The sequence below is a fragment of the Canis lupus genome, chromosome 3 (assembly GCF_048164855.1).
Source record: "Canis lupus baileyi chromosome 3, mCanLup2.hap1, whole genome shotgun sequence".
NCBI lineage: Eukaryota > Metazoa > Chordata > Mammalia > Carnivora > Canidae > Canis > Canis lupus.
In genome coordinates, this window is record NC_132840.1 from 9273847 (window position 1) to 9300108 (window position 26262).

The window sequence follows — 26262 nt, forward strand, 5'->3', positions numbered from 1 at the left end:
CAATTTCACAGGTTAAGAAACTAATAACCATCTAAGTTTTTAAATAGAAGTATGTGGAGATTTCTTGACCTCATCTAGATTGTTCCACCCACAGGGTGATACTTGTCTGTGTTAAGATGTTTAAATACCTTATATTTGAATTTAAAAAATGAACTAAATTATACTTTCAACTATGGTATAAAATATAATGTCTCTCTTCCTGTAGATTTATAGTATTTTTATTTTCCTTTCTGCTTTCATTTTAATCATTATATCTTTATTTTTATTTTATTTTTTTAAGATTTTATTTATTTGTAGAGACACGGGGCGGGGGGCGTGGGGGGAGAGGCAGAGACACAGGCAGAGGGAGAAGCAGGCTCCTTGCAGGAAGCCCAACGTGGGACTCAATCCCGGGTCTCCAGGATCAGGCCCTGGGCTGAAGGTGGCGCTAAACCGCTGAGCCACCCAGGCTGCCCAATCGTGATCTCTTTAGAAAGCCATTCATTCACTTTGTTTTCATTCTTCCTGTTATTTTCATAGCAATTAGCTGCATTTATGTTAATAAAAGGATTCTCCCACATGATATACACATAGAGAAATTGTGCTCACATGAACAATTGGTCTTGCAGTTCGCCCTTTTCTTTAAAGGGGACACAGTTGAGAGGACAAGATTTGAGTGTCATTACCAGGTAAATTGTGGCATAAATCTATACCAGGAAAAATTCTATAGTTACTTATGAATTTAAGTTTGTTTATTCCTATGATGGGGTAGATTATAATTTGTTGTCTTTGCCTCATTGGAATACCACTGTCCTGATTATAGTGTTGGGATATCAAAGGATGACTGGCCTTACTCCCTTTTCTGAAATGAAAAATTTGTGAAATAATCATTTAAAAAGACCTTAAGTTATTCATAGCCACTAATAGCTTCCATTAATTAAAGACAGAAAATCTTACACTAAATATTATGTATGACCTTGGCATCAAAAAGTACTCAGGTCTTTAATAGATTTGTTGTTTTTCTTTGGTGTTAGGTCATAAATGTATATAGATGAGATAATTTGTAAAGTAAGTGTTCTTTTTCACCATCAACACAGATTTCAGAACTATTCTCTGAAGGTCTGTCACTTATACATAAGAAGTTATGGCAATGTAGATAACTGTTTCTTTCCCTACTTTGACTTAAAACACTTCATTTGTTTTGGTGGCATCTCTTAGATACAGTCTCGATCATACCCCGGATATATTCACTTTTCTCTCCATAATGCACAAGTTCTTTGACATGAAGTAGATATACGAAGGAGAGCAATAGGATATAATTCTTAGAAAGCAGAATAAGCGTGATCAAACCAGAGTTCTGACATCTGTACTGCAACAATTATAAAGAGCCGTAACCAGCCCTCCTAAGTATCACTTGGGCTAGTACTGGGGTCATCTTTATTTGTGTGTGTATACATATATATATTTTTAAATGTGTACAGTGTTTCCTTCTAGTGCTTTAAGGAAGTATCTTTAGAACTCCATCTGCTGAATAAAAACCAAAAAAACTTAATACCATGATATTTTAGAACATTGGAGTGCAAAGAAAGTTCAAGATGAATTCTGCTATGTAAATATAAATAAAATGCTTCTGAATGAGCAATGTGATTGGCTGGACTCAGGAAGAGATAAACGTTTGGTAAAATTTGGACTTGGGTCTTGGGGAGTGTAGTTTGATTCTTGGCATTAGTGGAGTGAAAAGAAATTAGAAAATACCTTGGGCAGCCCGAGTGGCTCAGCGGTTTAGTGCCACCTCCAGTCCAGGGCCTGATTCTGGGGACCTGGGATCAGTCCCACGTCAGGCTCCCTGCATGGAGCTTGCTTCTCCCTCTCTCTCTCTCTCTTTCTGTGTCTCTCATGAATGAATGAATGAATGAATGAATGAATAAATAAATAAATAAATAAATAAATAAATAAACCTCATTAGAAAACTTAAGGATATCAGTGAGTCAGATAAGCTTTGGGTTGGATGGAAGAAGGTAGAATTTTAAAGAAATGTATGTTAAGCTCATGTGTCAGATTTTAGAGATAGGTTAGAGAATCTACCATAAATTCATAGAAATAAACTTTCCACCAGAAAAACTGCCTTTCCCTCTGACATTTCATAATTGTGAATTATAACTGTAATTCATAGTGAATGTTTATATATATTCAATTGTTTTGTAGTTAAGAAATAAAAAAAATGGAAGCCAGGAAGAATTGACCTATAGAGATATTAGATGTGTATGAAGTGGTCCTGGAGGCTAAGGTATGTTTTTAAAGAAATTCAAAAGGATAACATGTATCAAAACATGACACCAGAAGGGTAGGAAGATATTTAAAAGCCTAATCACTATATATTATGCAATAATTTTAGTATTTCTTAAATGTTTAAGACTGCATTAAAAATAAATTACAGAGTTCTATGGCTTCAATGTAGGTTCATTCACAGAAGGAAAAGAAAGCCCTTTGTAAAATATGGAAACCATCTTGAGTTAAACAAATGCCAGAAGAAATTATAATTGTAAAAATGAGATGTCGACTATCGTTATTACAGTGGCTGTGTTGTTTCCAATAACAATTTGGCATTTTATTTAGTCTGTAACAATCTACAATTGAAATATAAAATAAAGATTTTTCTTTTATTTCCTTCAGAAGTTCCGTGCCAAGCTAAGCAGAACTGAATGAAACATCTGTGGATGATTAAAACAAGCTTTCCTATGAGGTTTTGAATAGAAAGTAAACATGGATTTTATCCATAGTCAACAGCATTTACAAATGTAAAGGGAGGAAGCTACTGAGTTTTTGAAGAATGAGCTGTTAGAGAGGAAATAGAAGTATGGAATGGCATATGGCGATAATTAGTTCCATACGGTGAAAGGCTTCTATTAAAAAAAAATGACAGTGAGCTGCTCTGGTTGGGTGATATTTTATTGAAGCAATTTTTGTGTCTATTTCCTATCTTTGTCTTTTTAGAATAGTCCCATCTCATGAAACCGATTGAACGTGACTAACATATGTGAGAAATTTTGTTTTGAGAGTACACATTGGTGTTCATGAGTGAGAAACCCTGTGTTGGGGGTTGTCCATACTGTGGATAATCCACATCTAGTGGAAACTCCCCACTAGATGCCCACTCATCTCTTCCATGTGGGATTTTTAATTTTTCAGTCTTTCCTGCTTAACTGTACTTTAGGATAGTCATAGTTTCCTAACTCCTTGAAACTGTGTTTTTGTAGTACTAAAGAATCCTGGCTTTGGCATGATTGTCCTGATTTGAATTGTTTCCTCCACTCACTAGCTTTGTCAGCTTGGGGAATTACTTAACCTTTCTATGCCTGTTTTTCTCATCTGTACAAGAGAATAATTATAATACCTGCATTGGTACATTATTTAACCTAATGGTATAATTGTTATATGGATTAGCATGAACTAATACATGTAAAAACTGTATGCCAATGTCACTTGGACCTCATGCTAAGACCTATTGATTCAGAATCACTATCTTTTTAAAAAAATTATGGACACCTATCAGTAAACAATTATTATCACTCATCTTCACTATAGGCTTGTTTATGCAGTTAGTAATTTATAGGTACTGTTGTTCTCATATAGTATATACATGTTAAGACGCTCACAAGTTATATTTTCTAAAAGAGTGAGATAAAAAATAAGTATAAACGGTTTGAACATCTTTTTCCATATATCAGTAGTTTAGGATTCAGACAGAATTAGAATGTATTGGTTGATTTTAACTAACCTGAAAGAGTAGTACTGAATTCAACTAGTCAGAGTCTACAGACCACCACAACAAACAACAATAGCATACCCCCAGAGCTTTGGTAATCGCCGTCTCTGTTCTTATGTGTGTGCCAAGGCCAAATATGAAATCCTGTTCCCAGTGCCCTATGTTTCACATTTCAACAATATTTTTGTTTACTTTTATCTCTTTGTTCTTTGTGCTTTTTAATATTGCCAGCCAACTCACTTTCGCAGTTGTGACCTTGACAGTATTAACAGTTCTCTGTTCTTAGCTACAGATTTCTGTAGTTTTCAAAAAGATGAAGTAAGCTCTTTGTTTTTAATTGTTGATGAAGGTTTCCTCACTTCCACCTTATTTCAGTATTCCCTAGCCCCCCCCCCCCCCCCCCCCCCCCCCCCCAGTTGGCAGTGGTTGCAGCAGCTTTCTTAGTTCTGGGTCACTGGCGATTCTGCTTCACTTATGTTGCATCAACACACAGAGGTGTTAATCTTCTTTTGTTCCCTCTAGCAGCCTTTCTCTAGCTTTATAATTATCCAAGGTGGTAATAGTTCTTAAGAATATACTCTGTCACCTTGAAATCAAGTGGATTTTAACTGAAAACTCAGGCAAGGTCTTAAAGATGTTGTTTCTCTTGGTTATGAATAGTAAGGGAAAATTTGAACATGACAGTCCTTAGTTGTAATGATATTTAGATGATGGATTCCCATTACCCTGCATAATATGGGGTGTTGACATTTTATTCAAACATGTAATCCTTGTCATTGAATGTGAGAAAGGGAGAGATTGCTATCTGGATAGGGATAACACACGATAGCACTATAGAGAAATGACATAAAGCCAAAAGTAATAGCAATAATCATTTTTTACTTCCTGTCATGTCATTTTTAGAATTTAGATGATATCCTGTGGTACTTTCTTCATGATTTTAAGTGGCTGCAGTGATTCTGAGCAATGTTTAGGGCACATCTTATTACATAAATGCCTTAAGAATGCATTAACATTGATTATATATGGTTATTGAAACAAAGTATTTGATTTATGTCCTTAGAATTATATCTTGTAATCAGAGAAATGTCATTGTTGGGTTCGCCTGGTGGCTCAATGGTTGAGCGTCTGCCTTTGGCTCAGGGCGTGATTCTGGGGTCCTGGGATAGAGCCCTGCAGTGGGCTCCCCGCAGAGAGCCTGCCTCTCTCTCTGTGTGTCTCTCAGGAATAAATAAGTAAAATCTTAAAAAAAGAAGAAATTTTATTGTTGAATTACTTATAAGTAAGCTTGCATTTGGTTTTTAATGCATATTCTTTTACACTGTTAATATGTTGAAGATAGAAATCATTACTACCTTAATGATACCAACTTAATGGTAAATATTCAAGAACACTGTAGTGGTACAAATTGTTGTTAATCCGGAGAGATTTAAGAAAAGGGTTATTGTTTAATTTGAATATCCTCTATGTACTATACACTGATTGACAATTCATCAATAATTTGAATAAAATAAAGTATACAAAAATGTGTAGAAAGCTCAATCTTTCAGGGTTCTTGTAGGAACATGCTAACAACTTAGAATTAAGTATCCCTACCTCCCTTCCTAAAAATCATACAAGGAGAAAGAAGCATAACATAGTGAAGAAGAAGGGGACAGTGGACCGGGTGATGTGAAGGAGTCAACCACTGAGGATCTGTGTGGAAAAACATTCCACACAGAAACAATGGTAGTTGCAAAGGCTCTGGAGTAGAAATGAGATTGTGTGCTCAAGAACAGAAAGAGGACCTGTGGGGCTTGATCAAAGTGAAGAATTGGGAGAATCTAAGGAAATGAGGGAGAAGTTGGCAGGAGTATGAACATGAAAGGCCTTGTAGGTCAAAGTAAGGAATTTGGATATTAGAATGCATGAGACAACTGTTGGTGCATTTTAAGCTAGAGAATGACATGGTTTGATTTATTCTTTAAAAGGTTGCTTTGTTATTGGAACAACTGGCAAAATTTGAAGTCTGTAAAGTCTGTAGATCAGAAAATAAAATTGTATCAGTGCTAATTTTCTGACTTTGCTACTTGTGTTCTGTTCATGTAAGAGAAAGTTCTTGTTTTTAGGAAATACACCTGGAAGTATTTAGGGGTAAAATGGTGAGATGTCTCAAATGCTCCAGAAAAAGATGTGTTGGAAAGAGGGAAGAGAATGATGAACAAATGTGATAAATGTTACTTCTTAGGAATTTGGGGGAAAGGCACACAGATACTCTTTGTTCTGTTCTTATTCTAGTCATGCAACTTTTTTGTAAGACAGAAATGATTGCAAAATAAAAAGGAAAAAAATCATACTGGCCTGTGTGAGGAATGATTTATAGGTGAGCAAATGTGGGAGTAGGGCTACCAGTAAGATGAGTATTGCAGTGGTCTAGGAAAGCAATGATAGTGGCTGGAGTTGAAGCAGTAACAATAAAGTAGAGGAAAATAGACTCAAGATATGTATTGTTGATTGAACTTGCTCATTGGTATATATGGTTAGTAAAGAAAAGAAAGGAACAGCATATGGCCTTAGGTTTCTTGGGTATGGTTATTCAATTTTCTGAGCCAGAGGACCAAAGTTACTCAGTTGACCTCTCTTCATTTTTTGCCATATGGGCTTCTCCACAGGGCACTCACAACATGGCATTTGGCTTTCATTACAGTAAGTAAGGAGAAGCCACTGTGTGTAATATAGCCTCAGAAGTGATACTTGTCACTTTGGTCCTATTCTTTTCATTAGAAGTAAATCACTAGGTTCAGCCCACATTCAGGAGAAGGGGATCATACAACGGTGTGAATATGGTAATCATTGGGGCTAGATAAGAGGGTGCCTACCATCATGTACCTATAGTTACATAACTTACGTTTTTCACTTATGTGCTGTGAATCTTTCCATGTTAATATCCATAGATCTATCTTATGTTCTTTTTAATTTTTGTATGGTAGTCCTTTGTATAGACAGATCATAATTAACAGTTCCTCATTGATTAAAATTTAAATGGTTTTGTGATTTTTGCAGTGAACACCACACATTGTCATTAGTGTAAACACTTTTTAAAGAACTTATTTTTTTGGTTTTATGTTTATAATAAAATTGAGATGAAGATATAGAGACTTTCTGTGTATCCTCTACCCTTCCCCTTCTCTGTGCCTTCCTATATTATCAACATCACTCTCCAGAATGGTGATTTTTTGTTAAACCAAGGGTGGACCTACAGCTGACACATCATAATTACCCAGAGTCCATAGTTTATCTTAGGATCACTCTTGGTACATTCTGTGGGTTTAGACAAAAGTATAATGACCTAAGTCCATGATTATCATATCATGTAAAATATATTAACTGCCCTAAAAATTCTCTGGCTGATCACCTCTTCATCAACCATTCCCTAACTCTGGCAACTGCTAATCTTTTTTTGTCTCCATAGTTTTTTCTTTTCCAGAATGTCATATAATTGGAATCATACAGTATATAGCCTTTCCAGATATGCTTATTTTACTTAGTAATATGCACACAAGTTTCTTCTGTGTCTTTTCATGGCTTAGTAGTGCTTTTGTTTTTAAGGCTCTGAATAATATTGCTTTGTCTAGATGTACCACAGTTTATCCATTCACTTACTGAAGGACATGTTGGTTATTTCCAAGTTTTCAATTATGAATAAAGCTGCTATAAATATTTGTGTGTAGATCTTTGTGTGGATATAAGGTTTCAACTCCTTTGGGTAAACACCAAGGAACACAATTTCTAGATTGTAAAGTAAGAAGAGTATGTTTAGCTTTATAAGAAATTGTTAAGTTGTATTCCAAAGTGGCCAGGCCATTTTACATTTTCACCAGCAGTGGATGAAAGTTCCCCTTCTATGCCCTCACCAGCATTTGGTGGTGTCAATGTTCAGGATTTTGGCTACTCTAAGAGGCATGTAGTGGTTATCTCATTTTTCATTTGTGTTCCCTGATGACTGGTGATGTATAACATCTTTGCATATGTTTATTTGACATCTGTATATCTTCTTTGGTGAAGGTCAAGGTCTTAGGTCCATTTTTTAATCAGGTTGTTTGTTTTCTTATAGTTGAGTTTTTAGGAGTATATAGAAAATGTTTGGATAATTGTCCTTCATCAGATGTGTAGTCTGCAATTATTTCTTCCCAGTCTGTGGCTTGTCTTCTAATTTTTTGATATCCTCTTTCACAGAATAGAGGTGTTTTTAATGAAGCATATTCATTATTTCTTTCAGGGATTGTATTTTTGGTGTTGTATCTAAAAAGGCATCACCATACCAATGGTCTTCTAGGTTTTCTCCAATGTTATTTTCTAGGAGTTTTATGGTTTTGCATTTTACATTTAAGTTTATGATCCATCTTGAGTTTATTTTTGTAAAGGGTTTTAAGGTCTTTGTCTTTATTCATTTTTTACATGTGGATGTCCAGTTGTTTCAGCACTGCTTGATGAAGATACTATCTTTTATATTGCCTTTGCTGCTTTAAAGTCAAAGATCAATTGACTGTATTTATGTGAGTTTATTTTGGAACTCTTTACTTTGTTGCATGATCTATTTTCCTTTTCTTTTGCTTATACCAATGTCTTACTTTATAGTAAGTCCTTAAATCAGGTAACATCAGTTCTTCAAATTTGTTCTTTCCTTTCAGTATTCAGTTGTCCATTCTGCTTTTGTTTGTTTGTTTGTTTTGCCTCTCCATATAAACTTTAGAATCAATTTGTTTATATCCATAAAATAACTTGTTCTTTTGCTTAGTAATATGCATTGGGTTTGCCTTGACTCTATAGATCAAGTTAGGAAAAACTGACATCTTGACAGTTTTGAGTCTTTCTTCCTATCTCTTAACATGGAACATCTTTCCATATATTTAGTTCTTTGCTTTTGAATGCAAACATTTTGTGGGATGATTCATAGAAATGTATTACTAGGTAAAAGATATACATATTTGAAAATTTGATAGAAATCATCAGATTTGGGCAGCCCTGGTGGCTCAGCGGTTTAGCGCCACCTTCAGCTTGGGGTGTGATCCTGGGAACCCAGGATCCAGTCCCACGTCGGGTTCCCTGCATGGAGCCTGCTTTTCCCTCTGCCTGTGTCTCTCTGCCTCTCTCTCTCTCTGTCTGTCATGAATAAATAAATAAAATCTTTAAAAAAAAGAAGAAATCACCAGATTTCCCTCTAAAAAGATTGTACAAGTTTAAAGTTCTTTCAAGCATATAAGAAGTTGCCTTTTATCCATACATCCATCTGTGCTGGATGTACAATTTTGCCAATCTGTTACAAGTATCATTTCACTGTTTTAATTTCCATTTCTTTTACTTTTCATATGCTTATTTGCCATTGGTATTATTTTTCCTAGTTTCCAGATATTTTCTTTAGAATTTTATTCATGAAGTAGTTTATTACACCACCACCCCTGCCCCCAACCACCCACTCCATGTCCTGAAATAGTTTACCTAACAAGGCTTATTTAGAATTGAGACTCATCCTAACCAGTTTGTGTCATTTGCATCCTCTGGCAAATCCATGTCTTTACTCAGCTTTATTTTCCCACAGCTGTGTTAGTTTCCTTTTGCTGCTGTAACAAATTAGCAAAAATGTAGTGGATTAAACTATATATATATATATATTTTTTTTTTCATACAATTCTAGAGATCAGTTCTAAAATCAAGGAGTTAGTAGGGCTGGTTTCTTCTAAGAGGTCTCAGGAGGAATGTTTCCATGCCTTTTCCAACTTCAAGGAGCTGCCTGAATTCCTTGGCTCTTGGTCCCTTCATCTTAAAATTCAGCAGTATAGCATATTCAAATCTAACACTTTCTCTAAGTTTACTAACCCTCCTGCCTCCCTCTTATGAAGACTTCTGGGACTACATTGGGTCGACCTAGATAATTGAGGATAATCTTTCCTGTTTAAGATTCTTGATTACATCTGTGAAGTCCCTTTTGTGATATGAAGATATTCACAGTTCCAGGGGATTAGGACTGGGACATTTTGAGGTGAGGGAGAAGGCATTCATTATTCACCTTACATGCTGTCTGGTGGGTGATATATTTTTTAATTACTCTATTTTGCCTGTGTCCTCCTTCCCCCCACCCAATCCCACCACTAGAATGTAAACTCCATGAGGGCATGGAGTGTTTTTTTTTTTTTTTTTGGATTTGGTTTATTGCTGAATCCCTATCATTAAGAATAATGCCTTCTACATTAGGTGTTCAGCTGATACTTTTGAATGGATAAAATAATAATAAATGAATAAAAGTAATGATTTATTTAGGGTTAGATCTTAAGATATCATTTCCCTTTATTTTATGGTTATTAGAATGTTTATGTTTTATCTATTTTTTTGCATTAGTTTGGGTCATTTTCATTAGAAATCATATATTTAATTTAGATTTTTGTTTTTTTAAACTTACTTTATGTTTAAAATTACTCCCATATTGTGAGTATGGCCTCTTTCTCATTCCTAAAGTATTTATTTGGGTTTGCTTTCTTATTTTCATAGATAGAGTTGCCAGAGATTGTTTCTATGATCTTGGAGATTATTGCAGTTGGCACCTAGATGCCTTTTAAATTAGAAACCTGCCCCTCAAGCTGCTTTTGAGATAAGCAAATAGGTCTCTGTTGTGGAAAGATTGGGTGTTTCTGTCTGCTAACTCCACTCTGGGCCCTGGGTGGTAACCCACCAGCCCTGGTGAGTGCATGAATTAGTCCTTTAATAGCTGTTTCTTAATGTAATATAGAATTGTGGATCTTGTGAATACAAACTCTATTGGCTTTCAAAGCCATATATTGTGAGGGCCCATCTCTCAAATGGAAGTGTTAAAGGTTGGGGCATAAGATGTAGGGTCCAAATCCTTTGCTCCTCACAGAGAAGCTGGGACTTATGAATTCGTCCCCAGTTGTATGTCCCTATGCTGGGGGTGGGGTTTTATTGCAAGATTGCATCTCAGCATCTCTTAACTGTTTTGATGTAGATTTTCTCATTCAGGTTAGGAGTCATTCAGCTAGTTTCTCAGAGAGAATTGCTCCATATGCAGCTACAGATTTGGTGTGTCTGGAAGGAGGTGAGTTCAGGAACTTCCTATGTTGCCATTTTGAAGCCATACCCTGTCAATTTAGTTTATCTTTTTAAAAATACGACTCTTAGTTGAATTGATCTTTTCTGTTGTTCTGATCTCTGTTTCATTTATTTCGGCTCACATCTTTGTTTTTTTCCTTCCTTCTGGTAACTCTAGGCTTAGTTTGTTCTTTTTCTAGTTTCTTGAGGTGTAAAGTTAGATCGAGTTGGTGATTTTTTTCTTTTTTCTTTAAAGTAGGTGTTTACTGCTGTAATATTTAATCTTAAAACTGCTTTGCTGTATTCCATAGCTCTTGGTATATTTCCATTTTTTAAAAGAATTTCCCTTTCAATTTCTTCTTTTACCTATTGGTAGTTCAGAAGTATGTTTCTTAATCTCCATATATTTGTGAATTTGCCAGCTTTCCTTTTGTTACTTATTTCTGGTGTTAAACCATTTTGGTTGGACAAGGTAGTTGGTATGATAACAATTTTAAATTTGCTAAGGCTTGTTTGTCACTTAACATATGATTTATCCTGGAGAATGTTCTACTGTGCATGTGAGAAGAATGTGTTTTCTGCTTCTATTGGATGGCATGCTTTTTATTTTGTTATCCCATTTGGTTTAAAGTATTGTTTATGTCCAACCTTCCATGTTGACTTTTTTTCTGGATGATCTATCTGTTATTGAAAGTAGGACATTGAAGTCCCTATTATTATTGTACTATTTCTCCTTTTTAATGGAGAAATGAGTATTTGCTTAATATTTTCAAGTAGCCTGATGTTGGTTTCATAAATATTTATGTATTGTTGGTGAGTTGATCCCCGTATCATCATGTAATGACTTTCTTTATCTCTTTTTTATCATTTTTGGCTTAAAATCTATTATGTCTTAAATAAGCATAGCTATTCTTTCTCTTTTTTGGTTTTCCCTTTCATTAAATATCTTTTCCCATCACTTTACTTGAGCCTATGTATGTCCTTAAAACTGTGAAGTGAGTATCTTGTAGTCAGTTTATGATTGGGTGTGGTTTTTGTTGTTGTTGTTGTTGTTGTTGTTTTAATCTAGCCAGCCACAATCTAGCCTTTTGATTGGAGAATTAGGCCATTTACACTTAAAATAATTATTGATTGTTAAGGACTTACTGATGCCATATTACTGTTTTTTGACTGTTTTGTAGTTATCTTTTTCTTTTCTTCCTCTCTTGCTGCCTTCCTTTGTGAATTGATGATTTCCTAAAGTGGTGTGCTTTTATGCCTTTCTGTTCACCTTTTGTGAATCTGCTGTAGGTTTTTGGTTTGTGGTTACCATGGGAATTAGATTGTTATATCCCTAGAAGTTTTTTTAAAGATTTATTTTTTTATTTGACAGAGAGAGAGAGAGAGAATCCTGAAGCAGACTTCCTGCTGAGCCAGATGTGGGGCTCAATCTCACCACCCTGAGATCATAACCTGGGCCAAAACCAACAGTTGGATGCTTAACCAACTAAGCCACCAGGCACCCCATCCCTCAGATATTTTTATTATTTCATACTGATAACAATTAAATTTTGATCACATAAAAACTCATGTCTCTCAGTGGGGAGTCTGATGCAGGTCTCAGTCCCAGAATCCTGAGATCATGACCTGAGCTGAAGTCAGATGCTTAATGGACTGAGCCATCCAGTCTCCCCTATGTATTTGTTTTAAACGTTTTTATTTATTGATTTTAGTGGGAGAAGGGGGAAGGGCAGAAGGAGATAGAGAGAGAATCAAGAAGATTCTCTGCTGAGCATGGAGCATGATGCTGGACTCTGTCTAATGACCCATGTCCATGACCTGAGCTGAAATCAAGAATTGGACACTTAACGCACTGAACCACCCAGGAGGCCTTGGGTCTCTTTAAATTGATTATGTTTGGAGACCAATGAGCTTCATGAAATTGAAGCTCAAAATTACCCACCCCCCCCCTGATTTGGGAAGTTCTCATTCATTATTTCTTTAAATAATCTTTCTTCTTTCTTTTCCCTCTCTTCTTGAGTTTTAGAAATTCATATACTGATTTAGATGGTATCCCATAGACCATGTAGGTCTCTGTCATTTTTTTCTTTGTTCTCTTCTGATATAATTATACATAATTTCACCCTTCCTATGTTCTCTCTCACAAATTCTTTGTTTTGCTTGATGCATTCTACTGTTGATGCTCTCTATTGTATTTTTCACTTAATTCATTATATTTTTCAGTTTTAGAATTTCTATTTGGCTCTTCTTTGATTTTTGATGAAGTTCTCAATTTGCTCATATATTATTTTCCTGATTTCACTGATTATATTTTTGTGTTTTCTTGCAGCTAATTGAGTTTCCTTAAAATAGACATTTTGAATTCTTTATTGGGTAGATTACAAGTCTTCATAACTTTGAGATCAGCTACTAGAAGATTTCTGATGTTATATTTCCTTTGTTTCTTATGTCCCTTGAAGGGTGCATTACTTTCTTCTCATTGAGGTAGCAGTCACCTCTTCCAGTTTTTCTAATTGCCTTTATGAGAGAAATACCTTCTCTCAACTCTGTTAGTGATTTTGAGGCTTTCTCAGATCATCTGTGGATATATGTGCTCCACACTTCTGGCTTTCTTTTGGAAAAATACTTAAGCTTCTCTTGATTCTGAAAGGCAGTAGTCTGTTTGCTGACAAGCCTCCCTTTTGTTTTCTAAAAGATAGTGCTAAAGCTTAAGTTTGTGGTCTCTCCCTGCCTGACATGTTTGGGTCAGCTTTCTGTGTGTTCACTAGCCATCTTCCAAAGCTCATTCTTACTACTGCAACTGAGAGAATGCACAGGGAGCTGGCCACATATTTGGGGTGTGTGTAGGTGAGGTACACTGAGTGCTGGCAGTGCCTATGGGCCACTTAGAGGGGATCCACAGGTAATGCTTTCCCAGGGGATCATGGGTAGGCTTCTTGAGGGAATTCACAGTGCAGTTAATGGGATTCATGTCCCTTTATTGCTTTATGAGCATCCTGTCATGCTCTTCCAGCCTTATTTTGCCTCCTAGTCATGCAGCTCATAATTTAGTATTTTGGATGGAGAAAGAGAAATGAGTCTTTTTGGCAGGGTTCCACACAGCTGGGGAAGCTGGGTGCTCACTTGCATACTTTCACTTTCTACAGTGAGAGAATTCAGAGGCCAAGAAGATCTCTTATTGCTGTGCTGCCTTGTGAGAGGGGTAGTACAGGTAAAGTCAACTGTTCTTACCTTCTCTAATGCATCCAAACTAATATATTTTTTTTGTTTCCAATGGTGTACTAGACTTCTTCTTTGGGAACCTGAACTTATACAAAGGCTCTCTTGTCCATGGGTGATTGTCTAAGACAATGTTTTCCAGGGGCTCCAGATCATGGCCAAGAGGGGCTGTAGCTGGTTCACAGACCATGCAGACCCATAGCCAGGACTGAGGTCTATATGCCTATTACCTGGTGCATGGGTGGATGAGACTTCCCTTGAGTACCTGGCTATATGGTGCTGGATCCTGTAGCTCCCACAAAGCACTTTTATCCATGGATAGATGCTGAATCACATTATTGGGGAGGGGATACAAAACAAGGGAAGTTTTATGTTATGATACTGATGTCACTCTTCATTTCGCATTTTTTAAAGATTTATTTTTATGATTTGAGTGGGGGAAGGGGAGAGGGAGTCCTAAGCAGAGTCTGTGCTGAGCATGGAGTCCAAGATGGGGCTTGATCTCATGATGCTGAGATCATGACCAGAGCCAAAACCAAGCTTCCCATGCTCAACCAACTGTACCACCCAGTTACCCCTCCTCATTTTACATTTGGTATGTGCTTTCTTACTGTCATTCATTTCCTTTAAAGAACTTCTTATTATGAAAAATTTTAATCATGCACAAAAATAGACTAAAATAATAAAGTCCTTAGTTTTATACCACCAGTTTCAGCAAATATGGCTAATTTTATTTATCCATACTATATATCCCCAACCTTCTGATTTATTTTAAAGCAAAGCCAGACATAATACTATACACATTTCTTTTGTGTTTGTAACAGATTAGGACTCTCTGTCTCTGTCTCTCTCTTCTCTCTCTCTCTTTTTTTTTTAAAGGAGGGGAGAGGCAGAAGGAGAGAGAATCTCAGGTGGGCTCCATGCCCAGCATGGAGCTTGATATGGGCTCAGTCTCATAACACCAAGATCATGACCTCAGCCAACATCAAGAGTTGGATGCTTACCTGACTAAGCTTCCCATTTGGACTTTTTTTTTTTTTCCCATTTAGACTCTTAAATAAATGACATTATCTCTAAATAAAAGAGTAACACATTCTTTATATAATTTGATAGTGTTTAAATTTTCTGCACTTGTGAATATCTTTTAACACTTGATTTGTTTGAATCAGCAGCCAAGTAAGACCCATACATGGCATTTGGTTGATATGTGTCTCAGTCTGTATGAGTCCTTTCTCCTTCTCCTGTTCTGTTTTTACTTTTTGATAAAGAAATGGGCATTTGTTCTTTAGAATTGGCTGATTTTTTAAAAAGGATTTATTTATTTTAGAGAGAAAGATTTGGTAGGGGGGGGAGCGGAGAGAGAGAATCTTCTGGCAGACTCCCCACTGTGTGTGAAGCCTGACATGGGGCTCTCAGTCCCACAACCCTGAGATCATGACCTGAGCCAAAACCAAGAGTCAAATGTTCAACCATCTGAGCTACCCATGTTCCCAAAATTGGCTAATTTTTATTCTCATGGTGTCATTTCACATGTTCATCTATTTCCTATAAACTAATGGTTACAACTAAAGGCTTGACCAGATTTAGGTTTGGGTTTAATGATTTTGGCAAGAATTTCTCATAGGTGGAGCTGTGCACTTCCTATTACACAATGTCAAGAGACCCATAATGTCTGATCGTTTGTCTTGTGATATTAAGGTTGATGACTGAGCACAAGTGTTTTCAAGTCTGATCCATCCATTATAAGGTTCCTTTTCTGTTGTACCTAATGGTTCCAACAGCCATCCATGATCATTCTCCTGATACATTATTTCATTAAGGGTTACAAAGTGGTTTCAATTCTAATATTTGTTAATGTCAACTGAATGTTTATCCTGACATAGATTTTATAGAGAAGGGTAGGATAAATTGAGTCTTTTACTTACCATTTTTCAGAATGGATTGATGCTGTACAACCTCTGGAATGACAACTTCTAAAGTATTACTACAAGTGCATAGATCTTATTATATTTGATATAATATATCAAATATATATTGGATATATATATATATATCAAATATATATTGGATTTTTTAATCCACTGTAGTCATTAGTTTTCAGTGTTCATACTATCTCACCATCCTAGGCCACTGGGAATTTGTGTTGGTTCCTAGGTCCTGTTCATGTGATACTTGTAGTTTTTGATATCTTTCTTGTTTTGAGGAACAAGATGTTCCTCAAGATTCCAGGCTTACCTTGTACAATTCCTGTCTTAGATTTGGAATCTGTCATCTAGGAAGTTCAGGTTCTTTCTAGTGGGAATCATTGTTAATTTCTTAGTGGTCTATGATTTTATTCTTAGATGTTGAGTTATTTAGAAAGTATTTTAAGAATTACTAAGTGGTTAGTTTTTGGCTTTGTTTTTGTTAATTTTTTTCATTTCTTTGCAACCACAAAATGTAGCTGTATAATTTTTTAGAATATTTTACCATTGGATTAATTAAAAATGTTATATGAGCATTTGAAAAGAATTCTATGGAGATAATAACTTCTTAAATTGTTACTTAAAACCTTACTTTCATTTACTTATCTGTACGTTTTTAAGGGGGCTATGTTAAAAAACAAGTACTATTATGGTGGTTTGATAATTATTTAAATTTTAAAAAATTTTTATTTGACAGAGAGCTAGAGTGAGAGCACAGCAAGGGGAGTGGCAGGTAGAGGGAGAGGGAGAAGCAGGTTCCCTACTGAGCAGGGAGCCCTATGTGGGACTTGATCCCAAGATCCTGGGATCAGGGCCTGAGTGGGAGACAGACACTTAATTGACTGAGCCACCAGGCACCTCAATTATTTCATTTCTGAAAACATACTTTAGTTTTTTTGAAGCATTGTTATTTAGTATGTAATAATGGAGTCTAGGTAGAAAATCTGATTCTCATTTGTAAGATAGTTAAGTTGAAACAATATAAGATTTAATTTTCTTTTTATCAAAGATTAGATGGTACAAAGAGCAAACAGATTTTTACTTTCATAAAAAAGTATTTGGATTTTGTTTGTAGCTCCGGGAGAAGTTGAAAATGTCATGCTTTGGGAATTGTAGTGCTAGTTAGTATATGCAAGAAATTAATAATATGGTGAAATATAAACAGTTGAGCAAATAAGAAATTGGATAGTGATCAGTATAATTATCTTCAGTTGTACATTGTTTTGTTTTGGGGTAAGGGGATACTGAATTGGGAAGCTTTATTTACACAGTAAAAGTAACAAGCAGATTTTTGGGAGACTAGAGCAGCTCTAGGGAAAGACTGCGATGGCCTGAGTGGGAGGACAGGCAACTGTGGGTGGAGGGGAGTGACACAGACCTAGTACCTTTTGCACACAGATCACTCTGCCCTGGTCAAGGGCCTTGCCCAATACTACTTACTCTGGCTACCTGACTACAGGATGCTCTTTAACACTGAGTAGGTGTGATTTGGGAAAGCATGCTACAGCCTCCTAATCAGCCTACATGCTGTCACAGAACCCCCAGGACATTTCTCCCATGCACTGAAAACAGCTTGCCAAAAATCCTACGCCAGAAGGTTAGACTCTCAGACCTAAGCTAAGATCTCTGCTGTAGTCAGGGATTTTTTTTTTTTTTTAATTCTTTTTGCTGCTTTTCTCTTTAAAGAGGCATGGTTTGCTCTGGCGAGCCAGTGGGAGAAGTTTGACCTCTGTGGACATGGCAAGGTGCAGCATCATTGTCTACATTGGGAACCAGGGTGTCTGGGCTGCACTAGCCATGGCCTGGCTGGATAAAGTCTTGGCCCTTGGAGGGAATGCTCATACCCCAGGGCCCTGTCCTAAAGTGTGTATACATTTTCTTTTAATACTTTCTTGGTGGCCTGGTAGTCTCAAGAAAACAAAGACATTTGTGTAGAATGTGGGTGCAATAAGGATGCCTGTGGGTTGTACCTTTTCCTTTTCTGGAATGCTATGAACTTATGAGTGTCTGTATTAAGAAGACTTAGTGTATTACCTGAACACCCCATGGTAGGGCCAGCTTCACTCCTGTTAAGATGGTAAGTGCGATGGGTGATGTTCACATGACATTTCAACATACTAGGTTGTGGACTAGCCTAGAGAGCCTGCATTATATGAGTCTCCTTCCATTTCAACTGTTTAAAATACAATTTCACACATTCTTTCATTTTATTAATGAAATGCTATGCTTCAAACCAAGGGGCCTGCCTGCCAGGTGGAGCTATAATTATGCCTGGGCAGTCTGCAGCTGTGCCTGGTTATAAAGTTTTAACTAAAGAAAATAGAATTTGAGTTGCTTTTATGCATCTTATAATATTTCCCCAAATCAATACATTTATATGACAATTAAATAATTTGTAAAGAAATTACTGACATTTACTTTTTTCTTTTTTTTTTTTTTTGCCAGGACAGGGAAAACATGGTACTAAAAGTGACTAATTTTTTGGTTATCTTTCAGCAAAACTAACCATAAAATTATTCACTCCCCCCCTTTTTTTGAAACAGTATAATCCATGTCTTTCTTGACTCCTATTCCCCCCGCCCCCCACTATCTCCGCTCTAAATCCACTGGTTCTGATTTTTAAATGGATGCAGGATCCAGCCCCTTCTAGCCCTATGACAGCTATAGCCTAAGTCCAAGCTGCAGGACTGTGCAAAAGCTTTCTATATAGGCTACTGCTTGCCTTCCACAATGTATTCTCTACTCAGGCAAAATTATCTCTTAAAAAGGTAGGTTAGGCCATGCTTTTCCTCTGTTCAAAACCTCTTTTGCTGTCTCTTCTCCCTTGGAATAAATGTAAAGTTGTTGTCACCACGTACTAGACCTCACCTGATCTGGACTTCTGTGGCTCTTTGCTGTAATCTCTTACTACTCTTCTCACTGCCTCTACCCCAGCTACACTGGCCCTCGCTGGTCATAGACACACAGTGAGCTTGATACCTCCTCAGGGCTTTTGCCCTGGCAGTTCCCACAATTTGGAATATCTTTTTTGCACATATGTGCTTGATTTACTCTCTTCATTCAAGTCTCCACACAAATTTACCTTATCAGACAGGCCTTCCCTAAAAGAGTTCCTTCCCCTCTTGGTTCCTGTCTGTCTTTTAACCTAGATTTGTTTATTCTTTTCTTAGCATTTACTAGTGTAATATGTCTCTGTTCATGCAAATGGAAGTTCTAAAAGAGCCTAGATTTCATTTTGTTCATACTGCATTTCTGTGCCAAGGCAGTGCCCACCTAAATCATCAATGCCGAATTTGTTGAATGAACTCACAAGGGCAAGTGCCTGCTAAGTCTCCTGTACTTGGACTGGGAAAGTCAGAACCCAAATTCATGCAGCAACCCAGAGCTATTGTGTATGGGATTAAAATGTTACTATGTAAAGAATGGCTTTCAAAACTTTTGCATAATTCTTAACCATTGATAAGCCTTTTCCCACATATTACCTCCTTGAATTCTCATAATCAGTGTTCTAATGAAAATTTAGAACAAACTAGAAAAATTAGAGGTAAGAAAATAGAAATCCAAATAATGTGGGGGAGTTGGGATTCAAACCCAGATTTTATAAGCTCAGAGGACTTTTTCCTGCCTCCATCCCCAATAGAAAGATGTTAGGGTTCTTGGTATGGATATCCTTTGGGGAGTTTAAGAGTATTGGTGTATTTCTTATTTAAGAAGAATTACTTTAGGCATTAAAGTTTATTGCTTCAAGATTTCAAGTGGCCCTAGTTACTTAACACTATCTCTAGCAAAAAATAATGTAGGGAGAGCACATTCCAAGAATGGGTTGAACTTTGTGCACTTGACTCACAGCATGACAGCTGGTTCCACATGGCATCCGAATGTCAGACAATAGCTATAGGTCTCTCAAGGCCCCACTTATAATGTTGTACATTGTCACTTCAACTACATCTGGATTGATTCCATGATCAAAGTAGGTCACAGGGCCAGTCCAGATTTCGAATGAGGGAAATAAACTCTACCTCTTCAGGAGAAAGTAGCAAGGTCTTACTGCGAAAGGTGGGTTGCAAGCACCTTTGGAAACAACCTACCTCCAAAAATCACCCTCCAACTGGTCATAATGTTATTGTCAGGTAGAGAATAGAGAGCTTTTTAAGATGATGATAATAATCACCCTTTTGAGAAATGGGTTTTCTTTGGTGTGCTGGGTACTGAAGAAAAACTTCCCTCTGGCTAGTACTCTACTCACTGGTTATGCCATTACATCCAGGAGATCTATTGTTCCTCTTGGTAAGCATTAATAACGTTTTCAAAAGAAAGAAGAAAAGCTGTATTGTGGCATTGTGCTAAGTTTCCCATATTTTATATATGTAGCTAGTATTTGTACTTTGCAGTAGGATTTAATGAAGCTGACATTCTACTGGTTGTCACAAGGAAGTTTAGCAATATAGAACAGTCATTGTTATTTACTTCTATTAGTAGGATGAAATTTGAGGTGATTTTAAATTAATTATTTCTCCTTAATATTTATTTAGATACCAGTACACTAGTAGGCACATAGTAGGACCCTAAAAAATTGCAAATATTTGGGTTTTAAAAATATCTATAAAATCAGTTTGTCTTTGAAATTTCTTTTTATGGGAAAGAAATGAAATACTGTGATTAACTCTAACTATAGGTTCTTACCAGGTACTACCTTTTTTTATAGACATACCAAACTATGTGTATATAATTTATCTAGTCATTGTTTTAACTTTCATTCACTTTGTCACTGTCATTTTTATTTGTGACTTTCTGGTGTCATGTTTTAATTTCTTACTCTGTTCCATCTCTCCCAATTCACCGTCTGGTGCTTGGCAGGACACTCTGTCTGGAATTGCTGAGTTAACAACTTCCTCTGCTGTGATCATGTAATTCTAATCTTTCCCCTCACGAGAGAACTTTTTGTGAATTCTAAGCCCATATGCTGCATATCCCCATTTTGCCTCTGAAGTGAGTTCCAGACACGTGACAAATGTGGTCAAACTATTTACAACAAATGTCCACAGGAGCATTCATACAGTGACTGGGAAACTGAGGTTGATTCACAGAAAAGTTTCTGTTTGACTTGACTGTCATAAACAATGAGATCACAAAAGTAAATACTCCACATCTGGCTGTCTAGATCCTTACTTGCATGAATATTTCTGGAAGGAAAGAAAGAACTCATGTGGATCAGTCAGCATCATATTGTTCACATAATTGCAATATTTTCTAAGAAGTAAAAAAAAATGTGTTTTGGTTGATTCTTTGCTTATGAGAGTGAAAGTTATTTAGTTATTGTGTTTCTTTTTTTTAGTTATTGTGTTTCAATCAGCTCTGTGCAGGCAACTTAAGGCATTTAAGTATTTCAGTATGACAAGGGAATGCTTGTGGTGGAAGCAAACTTAATGATATGTAACTTAATTATAAGTTTGCTTAAAATTAAGTTCACAGGTTATATTCTTGGATTTCTGCAGGAAAACAGCTGCCTCAGGATTTATAGATACTTGTTTTTTCTCTTTTCACAAACTATTTTTACTTTAAGATTTATTTATTTTAGAGAGTGAGAGTGTGGGCAGGGGAGGGGGCAGAGGGTGAGGGAGAGAAAGAATTCTGAAGCAGACTCCCTGCTGGGCACAGACCATGACATGGATGTTGATCTCAGGACACTGAGATCATGACCAGAACTGAGATCAAGAGTTGGCTACTCAACAGACTGAGCCACCCAGGTGCCCCCAGAATATTTTTTAAGATGCATCTAATTAAGAGAAAAAAGCTTGTCCACATTCAGAAATATTTTACGATACTCTGTTCCACAATAAAGTAGGTACAAAAATGCCAACTTGATTATCTCCTTATGCATTAACCAAACATTCAAATAGTTAAAACTTTACTGGTAACCATTAGCTATGGAAATATAATTGAGCTAAAGGTGAAAAGAAATCAAGAACTCTCCTAATAATGTGCTTGAATAATGTGTTAACATATGTACATTTTTCTCAAAATGTGTTTGCTTTAAGGGATAATCTATATTTGTTGTTTCTTTAGCATACTATTTGCACTTGAAATACTTTTTTCTCTCCTTACAATGCACAGTAATAAAAGGTAATATTATACTTGGAAGTGTGTTGGCAAGGGAAACTGGTGAAGCTAATCCAATAACTTGGAGCTCCTTGGAGAAAAGGCACTATAGAAATGCAAGGTATTATTGTCACTGTTATTACATTGTGGAGCTGGAAACCCCGTCTGCCCTTTGTGAAAGCTGGCCACTTAAGAAGGAATGCGGAATTGCCATAGCAGGAGTTGAGAGAGTTTTATATTTTGAAAAATTTACACAGCTATCGTAGAAACATTTTTTAAAAATTTTAAATAAAATGACTTAGATTTCTTGCTACTGTTCTTTGTTGTTGAAGATGATATTAGCCATGCTTATGTTGCAGGTACAACATGTTAGTAAAAATTCCAATTCTTGGTGGTATTTGTGGTCAAACCAGAAACAGGGTTCTTTAGAACTTGTAAAGCATTGACTGTTGAGATTGAGCAGAAGCTGACTTCAAGATACACAGAAAGATATGCTGGTTTTTAAAAAATTATTTATTTATTTATTCATGAGAGACACAGAGAGAAAGAGAGGCAGAGACACAGGCAGAGAGAGAAGCAGGCTCCATGCAGGAGCCTGACGTGGGACTCGATCCTGGATCTTCAGGATCATGCCCTGGGATGAAGGCAGCGCTAAACCGCTGAGACACCCAGGCTGCCCAAGATATGCAGTTTTATATAAATATCAGAACATATGTGAATAGGAATCCTATACTTCTGTATTTTGGCTTAGGACGTGTCAGTAGTAGGAAGGCAATAAGTATAGTGGAGGAAAGGATTATCTCTGAAATAAGACTGGCTTCCATTTAAGTTTGGCTATTGGCAATGTAACTTAAAGCAATTAATCTCTCTAAGCCTCAGTTTCTTTGTCTATAAATTGGGGGTAATAAAATCATAGTGAAACCAGTGCATTGCACATAGATATGATCTCAGAAATGTGGCCATCATCCTAGCTAAATGTTATAATTTTCCTAATTAAAGTTGACCTGGAACTATAATGGTCACTCTCAATTCAGTTATAAGCAACCAATTTATATACTTTTTGCATAACTGATATTTCTTAATTAACTTTTAGAGAGGGGATAAAAGGAAAGCTCATAGAAAGTGATTCACCAATTTTGATAGTTACTAGTTATTATATTTGGAGATGAGAGGGAAATTATAAAATATGTTGGTTTGATACAAACTTTTATTATATAAATATAATGAAAGGAAATATGATATATAAGTTAAAATCATTTGGCCAATTAGCTAGAAATTTGCATCTTTTTAATTAGCTTCTTATCAGTGTTGTGGTTACACGTTTTCTTGGGTATCATGTAAATGATCTCTTTAGGACTATATTTTCAAAAGTGCTGTAGGAGTATTTCAGAATTTATTTACCAGGTGTATTTGATTATTCTAGTCATTTTAATTCCCCTGTAATTAATAAAACAGTAGGAAATGTGTCTCAATTTCTTCTTTCTATAGATAGGTATTTTTGAGGGTATTTCAGTGTTCCCAGTTGACTTTGGATAAGAGGTAGCTATTATCCAGGTTTATGTGCATATGTGATCCTGTGTCTGAAAATAATTACGAATGCAAACATAATGCATTGCCAAGTATGGCAAACATATATATATATGGTGTCAGAGCAATGATTTGCAACTATGTTGGCTTAGCTACATATCTGACTACAGCTTTGATGAAAATACTGGGCTAACCCTGGAAGCAACTAATTTTATTTCTATGAACTCTTTGGTAGTCATGTTTTTATTCAGCTGAGACAAGTGATGAACTCGGTTCTTATTTCAAGATGGTATTTAAATTGGACCCAGATAAAAACCTTAAGGGGACTACATTTTATTAGACACCAACAGATCCTCATTTTGTTTTTGTTTTTGTGTTTTAAAGGAGTATGTTTTGGTTTCTAGGCCCCCTCTTCCTACCCACTTTTACTCATGTTTTGTTTATATATACATGCACACCAGCAGATAGTCACTTACTTTCTTCTTGCTATTCTTTTTTGCTTAAATTATTTATTTACTCATTCTCCCTTAATTTTTCCCTTGTCTTTCCCTGCTGGTGTCAAATGAATTCCTCTTTTTGCAGAAGCTCAGCAGGAAATGGATTAATGCAGCTGGAAAACAACTACTATAGTGTCAGGATACTGGAGTGACCTCTGTATTAGAAAAATAAAAGAATTGAAAAGTATCCAGCAGCTAAAAGTCAGGAGGCAAAAGAATCTTGATGCATCTTGTTCATTTCTACAATGAACATGTTTCTTTTTTCTTAAGCATCTCCAAGGTATCCTGTGAGACAAAAATCATTAAAAAAATCCAAAAAACTGGAGAAAAAAAACTTAAATGAAGATGAATCAGGCAGAAATGCTGAGTCTGGGATATGTTTTAATACATTTCACGTTAGCAACTCATAAGGAACCTGGAATATTGAGGTATGTGATTGATATGAACAGAAACACGACATTGTCCCTATCCCTCTCACTTAAATTGTTATTTCCAGCAGTGAGAACTATCTCAAAAATTCATCTTTCCAAGATAAAAAGGGTTCATATTTCTAGCCATCCTTCATCAATGTCAGGCTGTGATGGTCAGCCATTGCATGGATATCTTTGCTGCTGAGGTCAACAGCAACTTAACCAAGACAGAAAAGATGTCCATTATCCCTCCTACTGGGTCACTGGCTAGTCAGGAGTGTTTTTTTCCATGACTGAGAGTCAATGAAATATCTGATGTTTAAAAACAAGATTGCTTAGCCTTGCAGTTGTTATTAAATTCTTTTCCTGGGCTATAATGCATAAGCTTTGATCTAAAGTCCTACCGTTACTAGAAGGACTTGTGTGATTACGATAATGTGCACTGCTCTTTTTGCTATTCCTATAGGGAAAATAAAGCCCACATTAGTTCCATATTAGTACCTGACTTGGAGAAGTTAAAAAGCACCAGAAAAAGGTTAAACAGAGTCAAGTACACATAAGAGAGCAGTGGTTATTAGTGTTCAGGGAGCCATTAAAAAATTCTGCTTATACAGAAGAATTTATTGGTGCTCCTGCTTCTGGCTGCTTTATGCATTTTAATAAAGAAGTGGGATGTGTGTGTGTGTGTGTGTGTGTGTGTGTATGCTTGCACACATTTAAGGCTGTGATTGAACAAGGACTTCAGCTATTTGGTCTGTCACTAATTTCATCCTTCTCCCTCCTTTTCCTCAAGTCTCACTGTTTAACTTGAGCTTCTGAAAATGCTTCACTTGCATTTTTATTAAGGCAATGCAGGAAGAATATGTTTATTAACTCTATGGCTATATTTTTTCCTGATTTACATATTTGGGAAGACCTTTTACTTTAGATGTTTGAAAGTAAGTATCCAGAGGAAAAATTGTACAGTTTCATTGACTAAGGAAATTTTGTGATATTTTATATTTTTTAAATTTTTCTAAAAGATTTTATTTTTAATCTCTACACCCAACATGAGACTCAAACTCACAACTCCAAGATCAAGATTCACATGCTCCAGTGACTGAGCCAGCCAGGCATCCCATGAAGTTTTATGGGATGCTTTGAAATAAAAAAAGATAAATTAGAAGAGACATGTGGATTATGATTAAAGGAAGTGATTTGAGCATATGCATGTCACTATACCATCTAAATTCCCATTTAAATGACCAAAAGGAATGTAAAATGAGAGAAAAAGGTATGCCAGTGTTAAAAAATAAGATACAGTGTTAACAACATTCAGAAACTAGGAGAGATATTTGCAAAATATTCAGACAAGGTAGAATTATGAGGAGAACCAACCAGCATGTAAAAGAAATGTTTTCCTTTCCTAAGAGGAGTAGACCCTGAGGAGAACCCAGTGATAACCTTGAAGTGTCAGGGTACTGTGGACAAGAACGGTCTTTATGAATGAGGGAGGGAAACATAAAGATATAGTGCATGTACCAGATAGAGCACTACACAGCACTCATTTCTAACTTACATTGAGGCATATGTCAGGTTAGGTTACATAGAACTTGATTTTTTTTTTTAAGATTTTATTTATCCATTTATGATAGACATAGAGAGAGAGAGAGGCAGAGATACAGGCAGAGGGAGAAGCAGGCTCCACACAGGGAGTCTGACGTGGGACTCGATCCCGGGAC

General features: G+C 36.2%; 1 long non-coding RNA gene across 4 annotated transcripts in view; it reads left to right on the top strand.

Moving 5' to 3' along the window:
• LOC140628059 (uncharacterized) overlaps positions 1–26262 on the top strand; it is a 136718-nt gene that overhangs the window by 94915 nt on the left and 15541 nt on the right. For all 4 annotated transcript variants that reach the window (XR_012026482.1, XR_012026479.1, XR_012026485.1 and 1 more), the window contains one exon: positions 24402–24559. This is a non-coding gene — a long non-coding RNA (uncharacterized lncRNA). The remainder of the gene's footprint in view (positions 1–24401; positions 24560–26262) is intronic.